At 44.3% G+C, this 18,560-nt stretch overlaps 2 pseudogenes across 1 annotated transcript in view; both read right to left on the reverse strand.

The window, feature by feature from the left end:
* The window catches only part of LOC104663249, a 76,527-nt pseudogene that overhangs the window by 13,476 nt on the left and 44,491 nt on the right, over window positions 1-18,560 (reverse strand). The window lies entirely within an intron of this gene.
* LOC104669243 lies at window positions 5,100-5,663 on the reverse strand (annotated as a pseudogene).

An 18,560-nucleotide genomic window follows, 5' to 3' on the forward strand; every position in this document is an offset into this window, starting at 1 on the left:
GTTGCAATCCTAGTCTCTGATAAAACAGACTTTAAACCATCAAAGATCAAAAGAGACAAAGAAGGCCATTACATAATGGTAAAGGGATCAATTCAACAGGAAGAGCTAACTCTCCTAAATATATATGCACCCAATACAGGAGCACCCAGATTCATAAAGCAAGTCCTTAGAGACTTACAAAGAGACTTAGACTCCCATACAATAATAATGGGAGACTTCAACACTCCGCTGTCAACATTAGACAGATCAACGAGACAGAAAGTTAACAAGGATATCCAGGAATTGAACTCATCTCTGCACCAAGCGGACCTAATAGACATCTATAGAACTCTCCACCCCAAATCAACAGAATATACATTCTTCTCAGCACCACATCGCACTTATTCCAAAATTGACCACATAATTGGAAGTAAAGTACTCCTCAGCAAATGTAAAAGAACAGAAATTATAACAAACTGTCTCTCAGACCACAGTGCAATCAAACTAGAACTCAGGACTAAGAAACTCAATCAAAACCGCTCAACTACATGGAAACTGAACAACCTGCTCCTGAATGACTACTGGGTACATAACGAAATGAAAGCGGAAATAAAGATGTTCTTTGAAACCAATGAGAACAAAGATACAACATACCAGAATCTCTGGGACACATTTAAAGCAGTGTGTAGAGGGAAATTTATAGCACTAAATGCCCACAAGAGAAAGCAGGAAAGATCTAAAATTGACACTCTAACATCACAATTAAAAGAACTAGAGAGGCAAGAGCAATCACATTCAAAAGCTAGCAGAAGGCAAGAAATAACTAAGATCAGAGCAGAACTGAAGGAGATAGAGACACAAAAAACCCTCCAAAAAATCAATGAATCCAGGAGTTGGTTTTTTGAAAAGATCAACAAAATTGACAGACCGCTAGCAAGGCTAATAAAGAAAAAAAGAGAGAGGAATCAAATAGACGCAATAAAAAATGATAAAGGGGATATCACCACTGACCCCACAGAAATACAAACTACCATCAGAGAATACTATAAACGCCTCTACGCAAATCAACTAGAAAATCTAGAAGAAATGGATAATTTCCTGGACACTTACACTCTCCCAAGGCTAAACCAGGAAGAAGTTGAATCCCTGAATAGACCAATAGCAGGCTCTGAAATTGAGGCAACAATTAATAGCCTACCCACCAAAAAAAGTCCAGGACCAGATGGATTCACAGCTGAATTCTACCAGAGGTACAAGGAGGAGCTGGTACCATTCCTTCTGAAACTATTCCAATCAATAGAAAAAGAGGGAATCCTCCCTAACTCATTTTATGAGGCCAACATCATCCTGATACCAAAGCCTGGCAGAGACACAACAAAAAAAGAGAATTTTAGACCAATATCCCTGATGAACATTGATGCAAAAATCCTCAATAAAATACTGGCAAACCGGATTCAGCAGCACATCAAAAAGCTTATCCACCATGATCAAGTGGGCTTCATCCCTGGGATGCAAGGCTGGTTCAACATTCGCAAATCAATAAACGTAATCCAGCATATAAACAGAACCAAAGACAAGAACCACATGATTGTCTCAATAGATGCAGAAAAGGCTTTTGACAAAATTCAACAGCCCTTCATGCTAAAAACGCTCAATAAATTCGGTATTGATGGAACGTACCTCAAAATAATAAGAGCTATTTATGACAAACCCACAGCTAATATCATACTGAATGGGCAAAAACTGGAAAAATTCCCTTTGAAAACTGGCACAAGACAGGGATGCCCTCTCTCACCACTCCTATTCAACATAGTGTTGGAAGTTCTGGCTAGGGCAATCAGGCAAGAGAAAGAAATCAAGGGTATCCAGTTAGGAAAAGAAGAAGTCAAATTGTCCCTGTTTGCAGATGACATGATTGTATATTTAGAAAACCCCATTGTCTCAGCCCAAAATCTCCTTAAGCTGATAAGCAACTTCAGCAAAGTCTCAGGATACAAAATTAATGTGCAAAAATCACAAGCATTCTTATACACCAGCAACAGACAAGCAGAGAGCCAAATCAGGAATGAACTTCCATTCACAATTGCTTCAAAGAGAATAAAATACCTAGGAATCCAGCTTACAAGGGATGTAAAGGACCTCTTCAAGGAGAACTACAAACCACTGCTCAGTGAAATCAAAGAGGACACAAACAAATGGAAGAACATACCATGCTCATGGATAGGAAGAATCAATATCGTGAAAATGGCCATACTCCCCAAGGTTATTTATAGATTCAATGCCATCCCCATCAAGCTACCAATGACTTTCTTCACAGAATTGGAAAAAACTGCTTTAAAGTTCATATGGAACCAAAAAAGAGCCCGCATTGCCAAGACAATCCTAAGTCAAAAGGACAAAGCTGGAGGCGTCACGTTACCTGACTTCAAACTATACTACAAGGCTACAGTAACCAAAACAGCATGGTACTGGTACCAAAACAGAGATATAGACCAATGGAACAGAACAGAGTCCTCAGAAATAATACCGCACATCTACAGCCATCTGATCTTTGACAAACCTGAGAGAAACAAGAAATGGGGAAAGGATTCCCTATTTAATAAATGGTGCTGGGAAAATTGGCTAGCCATAAGTAGAAAGCTGAAACTGGATCCTTTCCTTACCCCTTATACGAAGATTAATTCAAGATGGATTAGAGACTTAAATGTTAGACCTAATACCATAAAAACCCTAGAAGAAAATCTAGGTAGTACCATTCAGGACATAGGCATGGGCAAGGACTTCATGTCTAAAACACCAAAAGCAACGGCAGCAAAAGCCAAAATTGACAAATGGGATCTAATTAAACTAAAGAGCTTTTGCACAGCAAAAGAAACTACCATCAGAGTGAACAGGCAACCTATAGAATGGGAGAAAATTTTTGCAACCTACTCATCTGACAAAGGGCTAATATCCAGAATCTACAAAGAACTCAAACAAATATACGAGAAAAAAACAAACAACCCCATCAAAAAGTGGGGAAAGGATATGAACAGACATTTCTCAAAAGAAGATATTCATACAGCCAACAGACACATGAAAAAATGCTCATCATCACTGGCCATCAGAGAAATGCAAATCAAAACCACAATGAGATACCATCTCACACCAGTTAGAATGGCAATCATTAAGAAGTCAGGAAACAACAGGTGTTGGAGAGGATGTGGAGAAATAGGAACACTTTTACACTGTTGGTGGGATTGTAAACTAGTTCAACCATTATGGAAAACAGTATGGCAATTCCTCAAGGATCTAGAACTAGATGTACCATATGACCCAGCCATCCCACTACTGGGTATATACCCAAAGGATTATAAATTAGTCTACTACAAAGACACATGTACACGTATGTTTATTGCGGCACTATTCACAATAGCAAAGACTTGGAATCAACCCAAATGTCCATCTGTGACAGACTGGATTAAGAAAATGTGGCACATATACACCATGGAATACTATGCAGCCATAAAAAAGGATGAGTTTGCGTCCTTTGTAGGGACATGGATGCAGCTGGAAACCATCATTCTTAGCAAACTATCACAAGAAGAGAAAACCAAACACCGCATGTTCTCACTCATAGGTGGGAACTGAACAATGAGATCACTTGGACTCGGGAAGGGGAACATCACACACTGGGGTATATCATGGGGAGGGGGGAGGGGGGAGGAGGGAGGGATTGCATTGGGGAGTTATACATGATATAAATGATGAATTGATGGGTGCTGACGAGTTGATGGGTGCAGCACACCAACATGGCATAAGTTTACATATGTAACAAACCTGCACGTTATGCACATGTACCCTAGAACTTAAAGTATAATAAAAAAAAAAAAAAAATGCACAAAAAAAAAAAAAAAAAAAAAAAAAAAAAAAAAAAAAAAAGAATACAGATCTGCCAGGTGCGGTGGCTCACGCCTGTAATCCCAGCACTTTGGGAGGCCGAGGCAGGCGTATCACTTGAGATCAGGAGTTCGAGACCAGCCTGACCAACATGGAGAAACCTCGTCTCCACCAAAAACACAAAATTAGCTGGGTGTGGTGGCGCGCGCCTGTAGTCCCAGCTACTTGGGAGCCTGAGGCAGGAGAATCGCTTGAACCCGGGAAGTCGGAGTTTGCAGTGAGCTGAGGTCGTGCCATTGCATTACTCCATCTGGGTAATAAGAGTGAAACTCTATCAAAAAAAAAAAAAAAAAAAAAAAAAACGATATGAAGAGGTTATATACTTAAACATGGAATTGCTTTAAGTGTTTGCCATTCACATTTCCCATGCATGCCAGCAGCTTCTTACTGCAAACACCTGGGGCTTGCTGTAGAGCAGCTGGAGTACGTTCCACCCACACACAGGACAGGGAGCTGACAACCAAGGAGTGGAGGATCAATACTCCAGCTTTCTCCCCTCCGTTTCCCTGTATCTCAGCAGTATGGAGCTTGTTACCGATGAGAACCTGCTCACTGACTTTAAACTGCTTTTCTTACCTTCTCAGTTCCATTTCTCCATACCTCAATTGATGCTTTCTGGTAAGACCTAGAAAATAAACTGTTTTCACTGAAATTTCAGTCTTGGAATCTGCTTTGGCTTCCCCAATCTAAGACAGAAATATATTCATTTTCCCATCACTGGACTTCCAGGTTGGTTTTAATTTTTCACTGCTACAAACAAGGCTGCAACATATGTCTACAAACCTCTAGATATACACGTAGGAAGCTTTCGGTATTTCCTACTAGTGAAACTGCTCAGTTGAGGGTATGTGCATCTTCATCTTTAATAAATACTACCAACATCTGAAAAGCCCGACAATGTCAAGGACTGGCCAGAGTGCCATGTGCGATGGGTGTGGAATGGCAGTTCACTGTAGCAGGTGCGGGGACTCAGTTGGGGTATTGGAGAGGCACTTAGTTACAGCAAGAATGTTTCATAAATGGTATCTGATATATTCAAGATTAGTGCGGGATAAAAACACGTTGCTTAGAAATAATTATTCATAGATCTAAAGTCAACAAGTCTTTTTCTTCTCATGTAAACATATATAATTTTTTTTCCAGAGGGAAGGGAACAACTTAAACCAGAAAACACCTTCATATTAATCATTCTTCTCATATACGTCAAATTTGAACTTAATGTCTTTCTCCTCCTGGACATCAGAGAGAACACCTGGGTATTCTGGCAGATGTTTATATTTCTCCAAATCAATTTCTGGGAAAAAAAAGTGTCATTTTCAAAGTCCCGCGTGATCCTTGTCACAAATAGTTTAAGATGCTTTGGGTGATTCATGGCTTCCTTATAAACAAAACTGCCACCAACTATCCAAATCATCTCTACTTTATTTGCTAATTCTGGTTGTTCAGTAAGTTTTAAGATATCATCCAGAATTCTGGCAAGAGAATGAGCTCCTTGTGGAGGTCCCTTGAGTTCTCTGCTGAGAACTAAATTAATTCTATCCTTTAAAGGTCGATTCTTCTCAGGAATGGAGAACCGGATCTTCCTACACATAACAGCAGATTCTGTTTACCTTCTAGTGAAGAGTTTGTGTCATTTTCTGGAAATATCTAAATTCATTCCTGAGTGGCGACCAGGGCAGGTGCCCGTTCTCGCCAATGCCCATATTCTGGGGCACAGCGACGATGCAGTTTAGCAAATGAACCATGACAGCAGCGGTGAGCACCTCTGAGCCCGCTCGCTACACCAGAACGCGCGGCCAAGATTGGCCGGAAGGTTTTTACTTTGAACCTGGAGGATGAGCAATGACATCCCTCTCTCCACCTCAAAGCTCCTTCTGAGCATTCACCTCCTGGGAGCAGGAGCAGCGCAGCAGCGCCACCTGGTGGTCCATGCGCTTCTTTTTGCAGATCACTCACAGCCCTGAGGTCCTCCTCTCCTTTCCATGCACCTGGGATTTCTTCACTGGACACCAGCCTGCGTCAACTTTCCTGTAAAGCAAAAGAAGCGCACAGGGCTTGCTCATGGAGTCCCTGCACAAAGTGGCCGTGGGGGCTGTGATGGACACTGCATGGGCACAGCAACTGAGTCGCCGCTCACCAAGGCTGACCTGGCAGCTGCCACTGCTGAGGGCCCAGCCAACCAAAAACAGGCCAATTGAAATTGCCCATTTGAGGAGCAGAAGGGAAAAAGTATGAAGAAAAATGAACAGAAGAGATCTGAGAGACAGCATCAAGTATATGCATTTTGGGAGTCCCCAAAAGAGAGAAGGAAGAAGAGAGGAGAAAGAGTATTTGAAGAAATCATGACCCCAAACTTCTGAAATTTTATTAAAAACATGAATCTGGGTATCCAACACACTGAAACATTTAAAGTAGCAGTAATTCAAAGATGTCCACACTGAGAGACATTATAATGAAATTGTCAAAAGTCAAAGACAAACAGAGCATCTTGAAAATAACAAGAGAAGGGACTCATACAGTACAAGGATCCTCCATGAGATTAACCACCAAATCTTCTTCAGCAACCACGGAGTTCAGAAGACATTGGCATGACAAACTTAAAGTTCAGAAAGAAAAAAACAACATGTCTCAACTGACAGTTGCATATTTGGCAAAACTCTCTGTCAGAAATGATGGAGAAATTCAGACATGCACAGGTAAATAAAAGCTGATGGCATTTGTCTCTGGTAAACCTATTCTTCAGTTAATGCTAAAAGGAATGCTTCACACTGAAATAAAAGGACATTAGATAGCAACTTGAAGCGATATGAAGCAATGAAGTACACAGCTAAAAGTAACTTCACAGGTAAATAGAAAAGCAAGTATTTTTTGGGGGGTGATAATTTGTAACTCCTCTTTTGTTTTTCTCTATTTAATTTAAAAGAAAATGCCTATCAACTGATGAATGGATAAACAACATGTAATCTATTCTGCAATGGAATATTATTTGACCGTAAAAGGAATAATGTACTGATACATGCTACAACTTGGATGAACCTTGAAAACATGTCAAATGAAAGAAGCCAGTCACAAAAGGCCATATATTGTATGATTCCATTTTAATAAAATATTCAGAAGAAGCAAATCTAGAGAGACAGGAACCGGTTTAATGGTGCCAGGGGCTGGTGGCAGGGGAGAGTGGAAGGTAACTGCTTAGCAGGTACAGAGTTTCCTTCTAGGGTGGTGAAAATGCTCTGGAACTTGATAGTGATGATGGCTGCATAATGTTGTGCACCTACTAAATGTTACTGCATTGTACACTTAAATGGTTACAATGGCAAATTTTGTGTTGATGTGTATTTTATCACAACTGAAAAGAGGCTGGCAAATATATTCCAAGTTTGCTTGGGAATCTGCCCATCTGTCTTTTCCCCTCATGATTTCATCTCCTATTCAGAGCTCACCCTTGCTCTTCTGCAAGTAGAACGCTTCCTTTTCAGAACACGGTCCAAGATCAGCCAGGTCCAAACCCCAAAATGACTTTCTATCTTGGATCCAAATGCTCAGATGCAACTCTGGGGCTAACTTCAGGGGAAGTTAGGATATTATCCAAATAAGATGATTCACTGGGAGAAAGAATGTTTGACTTTAGTGTTAGGGAAGTTATGTTTGCATTTCTAAAAGGGATCCTGCTACCAGTGAATATACGGTTTTTGTCTGTGCAGGATGGAGCTCTCAGCAGAGGAATGAAAGACAGCCCTAGGAACATGATACACCTCATGGGTAGCTGACTGACCCACCCATCTGCCACTCCCAGCTGAAGGAAACAGCTAGACTCTACCCTCCGCCCATCCTTCAGTTGTATTCCACTAGACATGGACCCTCTACAAGTGTGGACATTCCTGGATCTCAGTTGCCCTTCCTGCTGCTGAGGAGTCTCCACAGGTTTGGCTTACGCCTAGGTGGGCTCTGCAGAAGGCTGAATGTCTCCCAATTCTCAAGGTTTACATTCGGTGAACCCAGAACAAGCCTCAAAGTTCACAGGGACTCAGATTTTCATCTATGAAATGGAAGAATCCATCTCCCTCTTTCAGGGGTACACATTTATACACGAACACATACATGACAATCAATAATCTATATATTGATGGTGTTCTTAGTGTTGCCTTTATTGCTCAGCTGAACTCTATAACCAAAAATTGGATCATGGATTGTGAAGGAAGAACTCATTTCTTTTCTCGGGTGGAGCACTTAGTAGGCATTTCTGCCCTTTGGGTTCAAATGAGAAAGTAGATTTAGCTTGAGGCAGAAAGAAGATTGTGAATATTGTTGTTATTATTATTATTATTATTATTATTATAGAGATAAGGTCTTGATATGTTGCCCAGGCTGGAGTGCAGTGACTATTCACAGCTGTGATCATAGTGTCCTACATCCTTGAACTTCTGGGTTCTATCAATGTTCCTGCCTCAGCCTCCTGATAAGCTGGGACTACAGGTGCATGCCTGGCCTCATTTCATTGTTGTTTTACTTCAAATGCTTTATTTTAACTGTTAAAATATATGCTTTTATATTAGAAAATTGAAACCCTATTTGGTCACAGAAGACTTTAAAATGCACAGACAGAAACATCACCTAGGCCTTTCTTTAAAAAAAATCACTGCTATTATATTGTTGAATCTTTGTAGACTGCAGTGCAAATGGTAGTCCCCGGAGCTGTCTTGTGCAGTGGTGCTCATTTTCATTTTGTTATTTTCTATATATATATATATATTTGTATATGCTGTCATTTTACAAAGTTGCATTCGTATGTTATGGGTTATCTTGGATGTTGCTTTTTGAATGTATTATTATACAAGTAGTTTTCCATGTTATAAACTTTGCATAAAGTTTATACACTTTTACAAGCTGCATCCCACTTCAGATAAGAAGATGTAACCCAACTTCTTTGGAATCCATCTGCTTTCATTTTGTCTTGTTGTAAATAATGTTTTGACAAGCATCTTTATATAGAGAGAATCTTCTATGCTTAGAATTTTAGAAAATTCATAGGCTACTCAAAGGATAAATATTAAGACACAGACTTTTAAACATTTTTAATTATTTTCATCACATTGTCACATTGCTTCTCTAAATCATCTTACTGACACATTCCACCACACCTTTCAGGACATGCTAGGACTCAAGGCTATTTACGGATCTGGAATCAGAGAGGGGTGTTGGGGGTAAATGTGGAGTGGAATCACAGGGTCTTGAGGGCAACTACCTCAAAGAAGACCAGTACTTTTCCGTTAGGGAAAACTGGATTAATTTCACCAAATGTGGTTGAATGTAACCGGCAAATAATTTTCAGAGGGGAATTCAGTGTCTTTAGTTTCATCAGGATCTGCCCAGATGTCCCCATTCTGATTTTCAGGATCCCATTTATTCCCAATCAATGACTTCACTTAAATAGCAGATATTCTTTGAGTCTGGGATTTGTTTTGTGTTGTAATTTGGCCACCCACAGAATGAGACTCTGTGGTTATTTTTCAGAAAGTTCAGCCCTGCAGCTACAGGAGATTAGGATTTCATTCAAAGGAAACAGAAACTTTTAGGTGACTTACGTGGCTCAGGAGCTAGAAGTTTGCAGCCCTGAGCTCATCTTTTTTCCCCCCATTTTGCCCAGTACAACTGGCAAAAATCAGCCAATCACCTTATACTTGCTAGTTTAACAAAGTCTTCTAAGGTGTCAAATACATGGTCACCCAGATCTTTTAACTATTTGATTAGGTCTATCCAGTGGTGATATTCTGAGTATTCACACTCTCTGTACTAGTGGAAATAGAGTCATTTGTGCCTTTAAATCCAAATAGATTAGAGAAACAGTTCAAGAAATCCCCCCACCAAATTCAGTGAACTCATTCTTAAAATTCTGTTCCAGTGTCCCTGTGCCCCAGTAAGCTGGGCTGGTCATGGTCTGAGGCCTGGTGGTCAAGGACAGCTGGCTCAGCTGGGTGCACTATGCCCTGGTGGGTCAGCAGCCCACAATGATGCTGGGTTTATGGGCACCAAGCCCATTTGGGAGTTGCACACACTGAGTTGGGCTCCAGTGGCCCCCAGGCTTCTAAGGGACACTGTCCTCCTGCTAGCGCCAAGCGAAGCTGTGGGGAGCAGCATGCCTGTTCACGTTGCCTGACAAACTGCAGCCCCAGCCCCTGCCACAGACACCCTGGCCTGTACCCTAGTGCTTTGCATGGCTGTGGCCATTCAGGCACTACTTCAGAACCCCTAGGACTGGGAGCAGCCTGTCTGGGGGAGACCAGCAGGATGTCTATGGAAGCCTGCTTCATGCTGCAAGGGCGGAGTTAAGTCTTTGGTACAGAGACTGGTTGGCAAAGTTGAAAATGTTGCCTCGGGTCCTTTGGGGGATTATTTACCAGCCCCTGGTTTGAGTGTTGTCTGGCAGGACCCCAGGCTCTGGGAGCCGATCCTCCCTCACTCAAGGCCTGCTGCAGCCTCCCACTGAGGTCTTGAAACCAGCAGGAGCAGTTGTTCTTTGGCATTGGGGACACTGCAGGGCTGAGTTGCTCCCTGCCTGGAGGTAGTCCCATGGGGCCCACTGTCTGGGTCAAGGATGGTGTAGAGCTGGTGTCCTCAAAATGCATCCTGGTGGAACCCCAGCAGCTGCAGGTGCTGACTGCCTCTCACGAGGACCCTGGGGGCCTGCAGCTGCAGCAACTCACCCAGCAGGAGTGGTGCCACTCAGTGTGCACATGACAGATGCTCCATCCTCAGGAGATGACAAAGATGGGGAGGACAAGGCTGAAGACACAGTTGTATAATCTCTTACTCACCTCATCTGGCACATTAGAAACCTGTCCTCAGCTCATGCACAAATCCACCTTTGGTGGCCACAGGCTCCAGCTTACTACAAAGACCAAGTGTACTCCATGTAATCCACACACCCCACCTTCTTCCCACCTTCAGTCATCTCACTGTATGTGACATGATGCCAGCACTGAGGGCCTGAGCCCTTGAGCAGACTGTCTCAGTTCAAATTCCAGCTCCACTACTTACTGCTGTGTGACCTTGGCCAAGTCACTTAACCTCTCTGTGCTTCACGAGCTTCCATTGTAAATGTGTGTGTTCACATATGCCAAGTACCCAGAAAGATGCCTGGCACATGGCAGCACCCACCACAGAAGTGGTAGCTGCGATTATTGCCTTATTAAAACAGTGGAGATGTCACCCATCAGGGCTAGAGATAATTTGGGAAATCCTGATCTGTTTCTGGTTTCAGGTGGCAAATCCTGTAGGACCAGCAGGCACACGGCTGCCTCAGTGCAGCTGGCACAGGGCACCGCCAGCCCAGAGCAACTCAGAGCTCAGAGCACTCTGGGATCCGAAGTTCAAGCTGTTGTGGCTCAACTGTGGCGTCAGTCATAGAGTGTGGACCCCTCCCTATGGAGTCTCCCAGGCTCAGAGTCTTCCCTTAATTCTGGAAATGCAAATCCAGTATGGACCTCACGGAGAGGTTCTGAAGGTTAAGGAAGAGACACGTGAAAAGTGCCTGGTGGACACCAGGGATGCCAGTGTGGCTGGGGGACAATGGTGAGGCAGAGTGGAGGGGCAGGTGCCCCCTCCTCAGTATGTCTCCCCCAGGTCCTGTGAGGACAGGTGGACGCTCTCTCCAGGCTCTCACCCGGCCCCACCCCAGCATGTCTCCAGGTTCCTCTCAGCCCTGGTTACCACCAGCCCTGCAGTCAATCCCTGAGCTGGGAAGGGGCCCTTGAATCCACCCTGTCCTGCATCACAGTGTCGTCCACTCGGGCTCACATTGCCACTAGGCTGCCTGGCAGCCACTTGGCAGCCAAGAGGTGGATGGGGCCACGTTTTGTACTTTCTGAAACACAGCTTCCCCTTCAAGTGTGGGTGATGACAGTGCCACACAGAACAAATGTTACTGCCTATCCTCATCGAGTGTAATTTTCCAGTTTTCCAACCCTCAATGAGCAAGAGAGCATGGCGTCCACCAGAGGGCATGAGGTCAGCAGTCACAGGGGCAACCAACAGGCAAAGACACCAGAGAATAGACCCAGCAGGGAAGAACAAGTCTTCACTGAGGTTGGAACCCCACAGATCTGACCGTCTTCAAGCACATTAGAGAGATTGCCATGAGTAGCAGCTGAGCCAGAGAGACTTATTTGCCTCCTCAGAAGCGTAAAATTATGTTACATAACACTTAAAAATTTTCTACCAACACAAAACTAATCTGGGTGCCGTGACTTCTGGTGAGTCACTGGGACAGACGGCATTGACAGGAAGGCTGGCTCTGTTGTGCCCCAACCTGCCAGAGCCCAGGCTGGTGGCGGCCTCCCCAGAAGCACCTGGCAACTCACCTGCACAGGGCCAGAGTCCCAGCTCCCCACACCCCAGCCACCACACCTTCTCCTGCTTTTCTTCCTCCCTCCCTCCTTTCTTCCTTTCTTCCTTTCTTTCTTTTCTCTCTTTCTCTCTTTCTCTCTTTCTTTCTTTTTCTTTCTTTCTTTCTTTGTCACATCTTAAGGAGAAATACACAGTTGCCAGAGGGTTCGGAAGGTCCTGTTCATTCGCATTGACAAGCTCAGGTATTTCTATTAGAATCACATGTTTTACTTTAGGATGCTGACTCCTGTGTCCATCTCAGCCTGGGCGTTGTGCTGCCATCTTCCAGAAGAGAAAAACTAGGTAGTGCTTGTGAAGGGGCAGCATTTCTCATTTCCGACAATGTCGGCCCCATAGCCATCCAGATGAGAGATGGGGGACACAGGTGAGGACCCAGACCTGGTCTCCTACCACAAGACTCCTTGGAAAGAGTTGTGAAAATGCCACAGGTACAAACACCTGCGGGCCTCTGTCACAGGGACAGCTCCATGAGGCACTGCCGCTCATTCCCAGAACCTCCTGCCACGGGCAGCACTTAGATGGTGACCCAAAGCCAACCAGGGAGGATGCCAGCCAGGATGTGTCATCCTCAGCTCTTCAGGACATAATGCCAGCAGGGGCAAAGTTATCCCCAGCAACAAGACAGAGGAAGAAAGGAAAATAGAAGAAAGGACAATGTCACAGAAGCCACCATGACCAAGAGAGACGGTTCCAGAAGTGCAGGACGGCTTCCCATGCAGCTGCTGTGGCTGTGCAATTACACTCCGAGAGGGGAGTCCAGGCCACTCTCAGGGTGCTCGCTGCCCTCAGCTGGGGCCTGCAGGACATCAAGTCCTGAGAACACCATGTTCTAGTGGAGTAGAATGAACTGACAGATACACAGCAAAGTTCCACACAGTTTTCCTTTTCTTTGTGCCTTCAAAGTTCTTCTTCAGTGTCCTCTCTCTTTTCAGCTACTACCGCTGTGTTGGTTCCAAAAAACAGGACAATAGTAAAAATTGGAGACAAGTGTTTGGCCATGAAGAGAAATACTGGCTACCTCCCGTATTTTCAAGCGTGGGTGATGGTTGCAGTTTTCCAGCTCACCTTGTAGGTGATGAATCCAGAAAAAGCTTCTGTTACAAATCAAAATGGACATGCCAGAAGTATTAGTGCAAATCAACCTTGTCCTGTCAAACCACCTAGTGACTCAAAAGACCACCTGGACTGTTAATTTCAGTGGCCAGAGAGTGGAGCTGGAGAAGGAGTTGTTAGATCAGGGACAAATAACCATGTTCTAGTGGCAACAGAATATGGAACAAATGGTTGTGTGTTCATAACCATCTGAATCACAGCAAGGTGTATAAACATATTACTGAGCGATAGTTTCAGTTCTATGCCCAAGAAAATGATCAGTGGAGTGAAGTGATTGAAGTATCACAGAAGATATATTTGTATTTTTTCTTTTTTCAACTTTCAGTTTCAGGGGGTGTGTATATGTATAATATTTGTGTATATTTTAATTATATATAATTATAGAAATATTTTAATTATATATAATTAAAGAAAGCCTTTGCACAGTTTGCTGGAGCCACATAAGCACCGCTCCAGAGCAGAACAATGCCTTATATCTTCAGTGTTCATTTGTACAACATTCACTAGCAGCTACAAAAGTGACTTAATTTTCCTCTGGAAATAATGTTTGCCTGTTGTGAGATGTTGGAATATATGTGAACCATCATCACATGTTAACACGTCATAAGGCGTTTTTGATACCTGATTCACATTGTTAGAGTTGCTTCTTAGTATCCACGTGACTTTTCACTCCAAAAACACAAGCCAGAAACTTAAGCGAAGGACACCTGGGGCAAACGGTGGCTGAAAGTGAGGAAGGTCCGGATTACTGTTGCTTGTCCTGTATAAGGAAAAGAAAACAATTCTTTTCTTATTCACCAATTTAATTCTTAATTTGCTAATTATAATTATGGTTATAACATTGCAACATTTTAATAAAGTATTTTTTATGGTTAGCTATAACATTTTTAGAAGGATTCTGTTCCTCTAGAACCACTCTTTATACCACAGTCTCTATCAGTCTGGATTCTTCAGAGAAGCTTAACCAATAGGGTGTGTGTGTGTGTGTGTGTATTTGTATTCATATGATGCTATTTATTCATGTGATTATTAGGGAGGTAAGTCTGAAAATCTGTAGGATAAGCTAGCAGACTGAAAACGCAGAAAGAAGATGTTCCAATTCTGAGGCAGAATTTCTTCTCTGGGAAACCTCAGTTTCTGGCTTCCAGAGTCTTCTACTGATTGGATGAGGTGCATTCACATTATTGATGGTCATTTTCTTTTTGTAAAGTCAGCTAATTCAGCATGGGGAAGGGGGTCATGGTGGACACGGGGGAGGGCTGGTCTCCCCAGCTCCTCACATTAGGCTAACAGGGACGCAGACACATTCAGATGCCTTTGCAGAAAGAGAAGCCAGAGGCTCTTGAAGTCACAAAGGGGAAGCGTGAAGAAATCCTGCATCTCAGTCCCTCACAAGACAGCTGTCTCACGCTGCAGGAAACAATAGTCATGAACAAATTCAGGTCAGTGGCTATAAAGGGTAATGCTCTGAACTCCCCACTACACACTCAACATGTCCCAAAGAATCACCATAATCCAGTCTTGTCCCCTCTACCCCATCCCCCTTCCACATAAGGCCCTCCAGGACATCACCTTTACAAGCATGAGAGACACATCACAGCCCTGGCCACTGTCAGGGCTGCCTGGGGTAGAACGAAAACAGGACCTGGTCAGAGCCTGCAGGAGATGTGGGAGAGGCGGGGTTACGGCATAGGTGAGCTCCTCCATACCTATCTCCCATACTTAACACAGCCTGAGCACCTCCTTCTCTACCTCTGGGAAGAAATCATCCTGTGAGGAGCCAGGGAAGAGACAGGGCCATGAGGTCCTAGAGGAACCCCCTAGTCTTGGACCCCAGGGAAGTTTCCAAAACTGTGACTGTAGACGCAGGGCAGGAAACATGAGGAAAGCAGGTGTGGGAACTGAACCAACTGCACAGTATATAAAGACATATTTGGCATAGAATAGACACAGAGTTAGGTTTCGTCTTTGGTGAATTCATGAATATGATTGTATTAAAATGTAATTGCATTGCATAAAAATTATAAAATGAAGAATACCAAAAAAATGAGGAAAGATTTTATTTTATGCAAGGAGTGTACATTTCAATTCATTAATTTGTTCCAATAGAGAAAATGTTATATGCTTATCTGTTGAGCCTATGTATTAATTTTCTCTTACAGCATAACACATGACCACTAACTCAGTGACTTTATACGGCACCCATTTATTTCTCTACATTTCCTTAATAAGAAATCCAGACCTGGTGTAAATCATTCTCAGTTCAGGATTTCACAAAGCTGTGTCCTCATCTTGAGGTTGGGGTCGTCCTTCAAGTTTACATGGAGCTTGGTGGCAGAATTCAGTTTCAGGCAGTTGTAGGATTATAGTCCTTGTTCCTTGCAGCTGTCAGGTGGAGGTGGGGTGGAGCTGCTCTCAGTTCCTGGAGCCCACCAGCATCCTTTGCCACATGGCCCCTCCACTTTCAAAGCTCGCAGTGGAGGAAGCCCCTCACATGGAATCTCGCTCACACTGTGAATCTCTTTGCTGAGGAAGAAACAGGTTGTTTTAAGACCTCACCTGATTAGAACAGTCCAAGCCAGGATAATCATGGCCTTAAAGTCAACTGATTTGGGACCTTCCTTATATCTGCAGAACCTTTCACAGTAGCACCTACAGTAGTGCTGATTGAGTAACGGGGGAAGGTGAATAACCAGGGGCGGTTATTTGGAGGCCATCACAGAATCATCCTCGCATAGCCAGGATCTTCCTTTTGTGTTTAATTGGGTCACAGTAGGAAACTGAAGTTCAAATAAATAGATTCCTGTGAATGTTAATAAAATACATCCTATTGACACGTGGAAATACTGAAATCTTAAAACCGAATAACAGTGAATATCTTTTAGTTAATTTAGAGTAAATAAAAATTAAAGTGTGGTAATTCTTTTTCTCTTTCAAAGCTCTTTTAGTTGTCTATTGCTGTATAATAAATAACATAAAGATCGACAGCCCAAAACAACAAATACTTAGCATATCCCACAGTTTCCAGTGGTCAGGAATCTGGGAGAGATTTCCTTGAGTGCTTCTGGCTCAGGGCCTCTTACAAGGTTTATTGGGGGACACACCTTTCATAGAAAATGGGGAGGGAGCCAGAGAACCCTGATAAAAGTGGCAGGCCCAGATGCAAGGCTGACTCCAGTGCTGGACAAAAGGAGAGAAGGTTTGTTGGACGCATCCTAGACCACAGGCAATCTACGGAGAGTTGAGTAAGGCCATGGAGGAGTCCTCCGGCCACAGATGGCCAATAGAGGAGTCCCCTGTTGCCCAGGAATGGCCTGCCTTAGTGTCCGTGCTGTTACCTGTCAGTGGCTGGGAACAGCCTATGAGAAGCAGGGCCTCTGCACCAATGCTGCTGAGGATGTCGGAGCACAAGAGCGAGGCCTTGGGAAATTACCTGGGAGAGTGGCTCAAACCTTCCTCCTGAGGGGTCTGGGCCTTTGGAAATCAAACTCTCTCAGACTGGGTTGTTGGACGATTCTGTTCACATTTGCAATGGAACAAGGGGAACAAGGAGGCGCCCAAGTGAATCTGTGGGTTCCACACAAACTCCTCCTGCCCCATATTGTGTAACAGCAGCCCTGCCTCGTCCTGGGGATCTGGGTCCAGCACCTCTGCCTGGAGAGGAGAGGGGTGCTCTTCTCCTCTGCTTCTCTCTGGGCCCATACTGTCCAGACTTCCCTGGAAGCAACTACAATGTGTAGCTCAATGGGCTCTTGTTTGTCCCCTTGTCCGAGTGCCTCCCTGTGGAAAACCAGGACCTCCTATACTACAATGCCCAGACTTGGGAGATGAGAAGTGCAAATTCCACAGTGGGTGAATATAAGGGATGGGACATGGAGCCACGCCCTCTTCCATCCCTTGGTTTCTGAACCCAAGTTTCTTCCTACTGAGAATACAGCACCATAGTGATGTCTCTGATTCAATAAATTCACTGTGTCCTAAAAGATGGCACCCATTCCTCAATGTTTCCTCCAAGCTGGTTCTGAGTTGTGCCTGTTGAAGGACTGTCCATGGTTCTGTGTGGCCTGCAGCCCCTGCATGGTGCAGATGCTGATAGGATCAGTGGATCCCCTGGTCATGGCCCATGCTGCACCTACTTCCATTTCCCTGTGAGGTGGGTCCCCCAGGAAGACACTGTGCTGAGAGTAATTCCAAACCTGTGGATCAGGAATGTCAGCAGCTCCTGGATACTGGTGCTGGCGGAGAGTCTGAGAATAGGGAAAACAAGCCTACCCATGGAGGAAGCGTCTATCCCTGTGAGGACGAACCCCTGGCCCTTCCATGATGAGGCTCAATGTGGTCAGTGTGTCACTTAGTGGCTGTTTGATCACCTAAAGAAATAGCGCCCTAGCAGGGCTCATCAGGGCCTGTCATGGCCCTTTAATCCTGACAAGCTGGATTTTCAGAGGCAGCAGCAGTTAGATCAGCCTTGGTTGGTGGGAGTCAGTGCAGTGCTGGGCCCACTGTAGCCTCCAAATATGAGGCTACCTATGGGTCCAGCAACACTGACTTGCATCTGCCAAGGCAGTCGAATGACCTGGCAGGATGGGCACGTGAAGGGAGCTAGTGTGGTTCCTGCATGCATGCCCCCATCCTGCCAGGTCTGAGTTACCCACAGTGAAGGCTGGCTAACTTGCATTTGTCAGCTTGGTTGTTCACTGACACCTCATGGGCAGGTATTTTCTGCGTGGATGGGGTGTTAACTTGGGGTTCAGGGTCAATCCACATGGACCATTTCCATCTCATGATGGACACTGTTGGGCCCATCCAATCTACGACTCTGTAAATCACACAGAAGCCAATTCATATAAGCAGTTGGAATCACATGGTTCTCAGTGTCCCATGGTCAAGAATTCTATCTGATCAGGGCCAGTAACACTAATGTTGCTTCTAGAAGGGGGCATATGTCTCTGCTGTGGATGACATGATCTTACTCCAAGGCCCTCCACCGTGACTTTCCCCCGATGCTTGGTTCAGCTCCATCCTGCATCTTTCCCCACCCCTGAGACCTCCAGTACTAGGGGGACTGAGGGCCAGTGGCTGCCTGCGCCACAGCCTGGATCTGCCGCAGGGTCCTTTCCTGT

The sequence above is a fragment of the Rhinopithecus roxellana genome, chromosome 4 (assembly GCF_007565055.1).
Source record: "Rhinopithecus roxellana isolate Shanxi Qingling chromosome 4, ASM756505v1, whole genome shotgun sequence".
In the NCBI taxonomy this organism is placed as follows: domain Eukaryota; kingdom Metazoa; phylum Chordata; class Mammalia; order Primates; family Cercopithecidae; genus Rhinopithecus; species Rhinopithecus roxellana.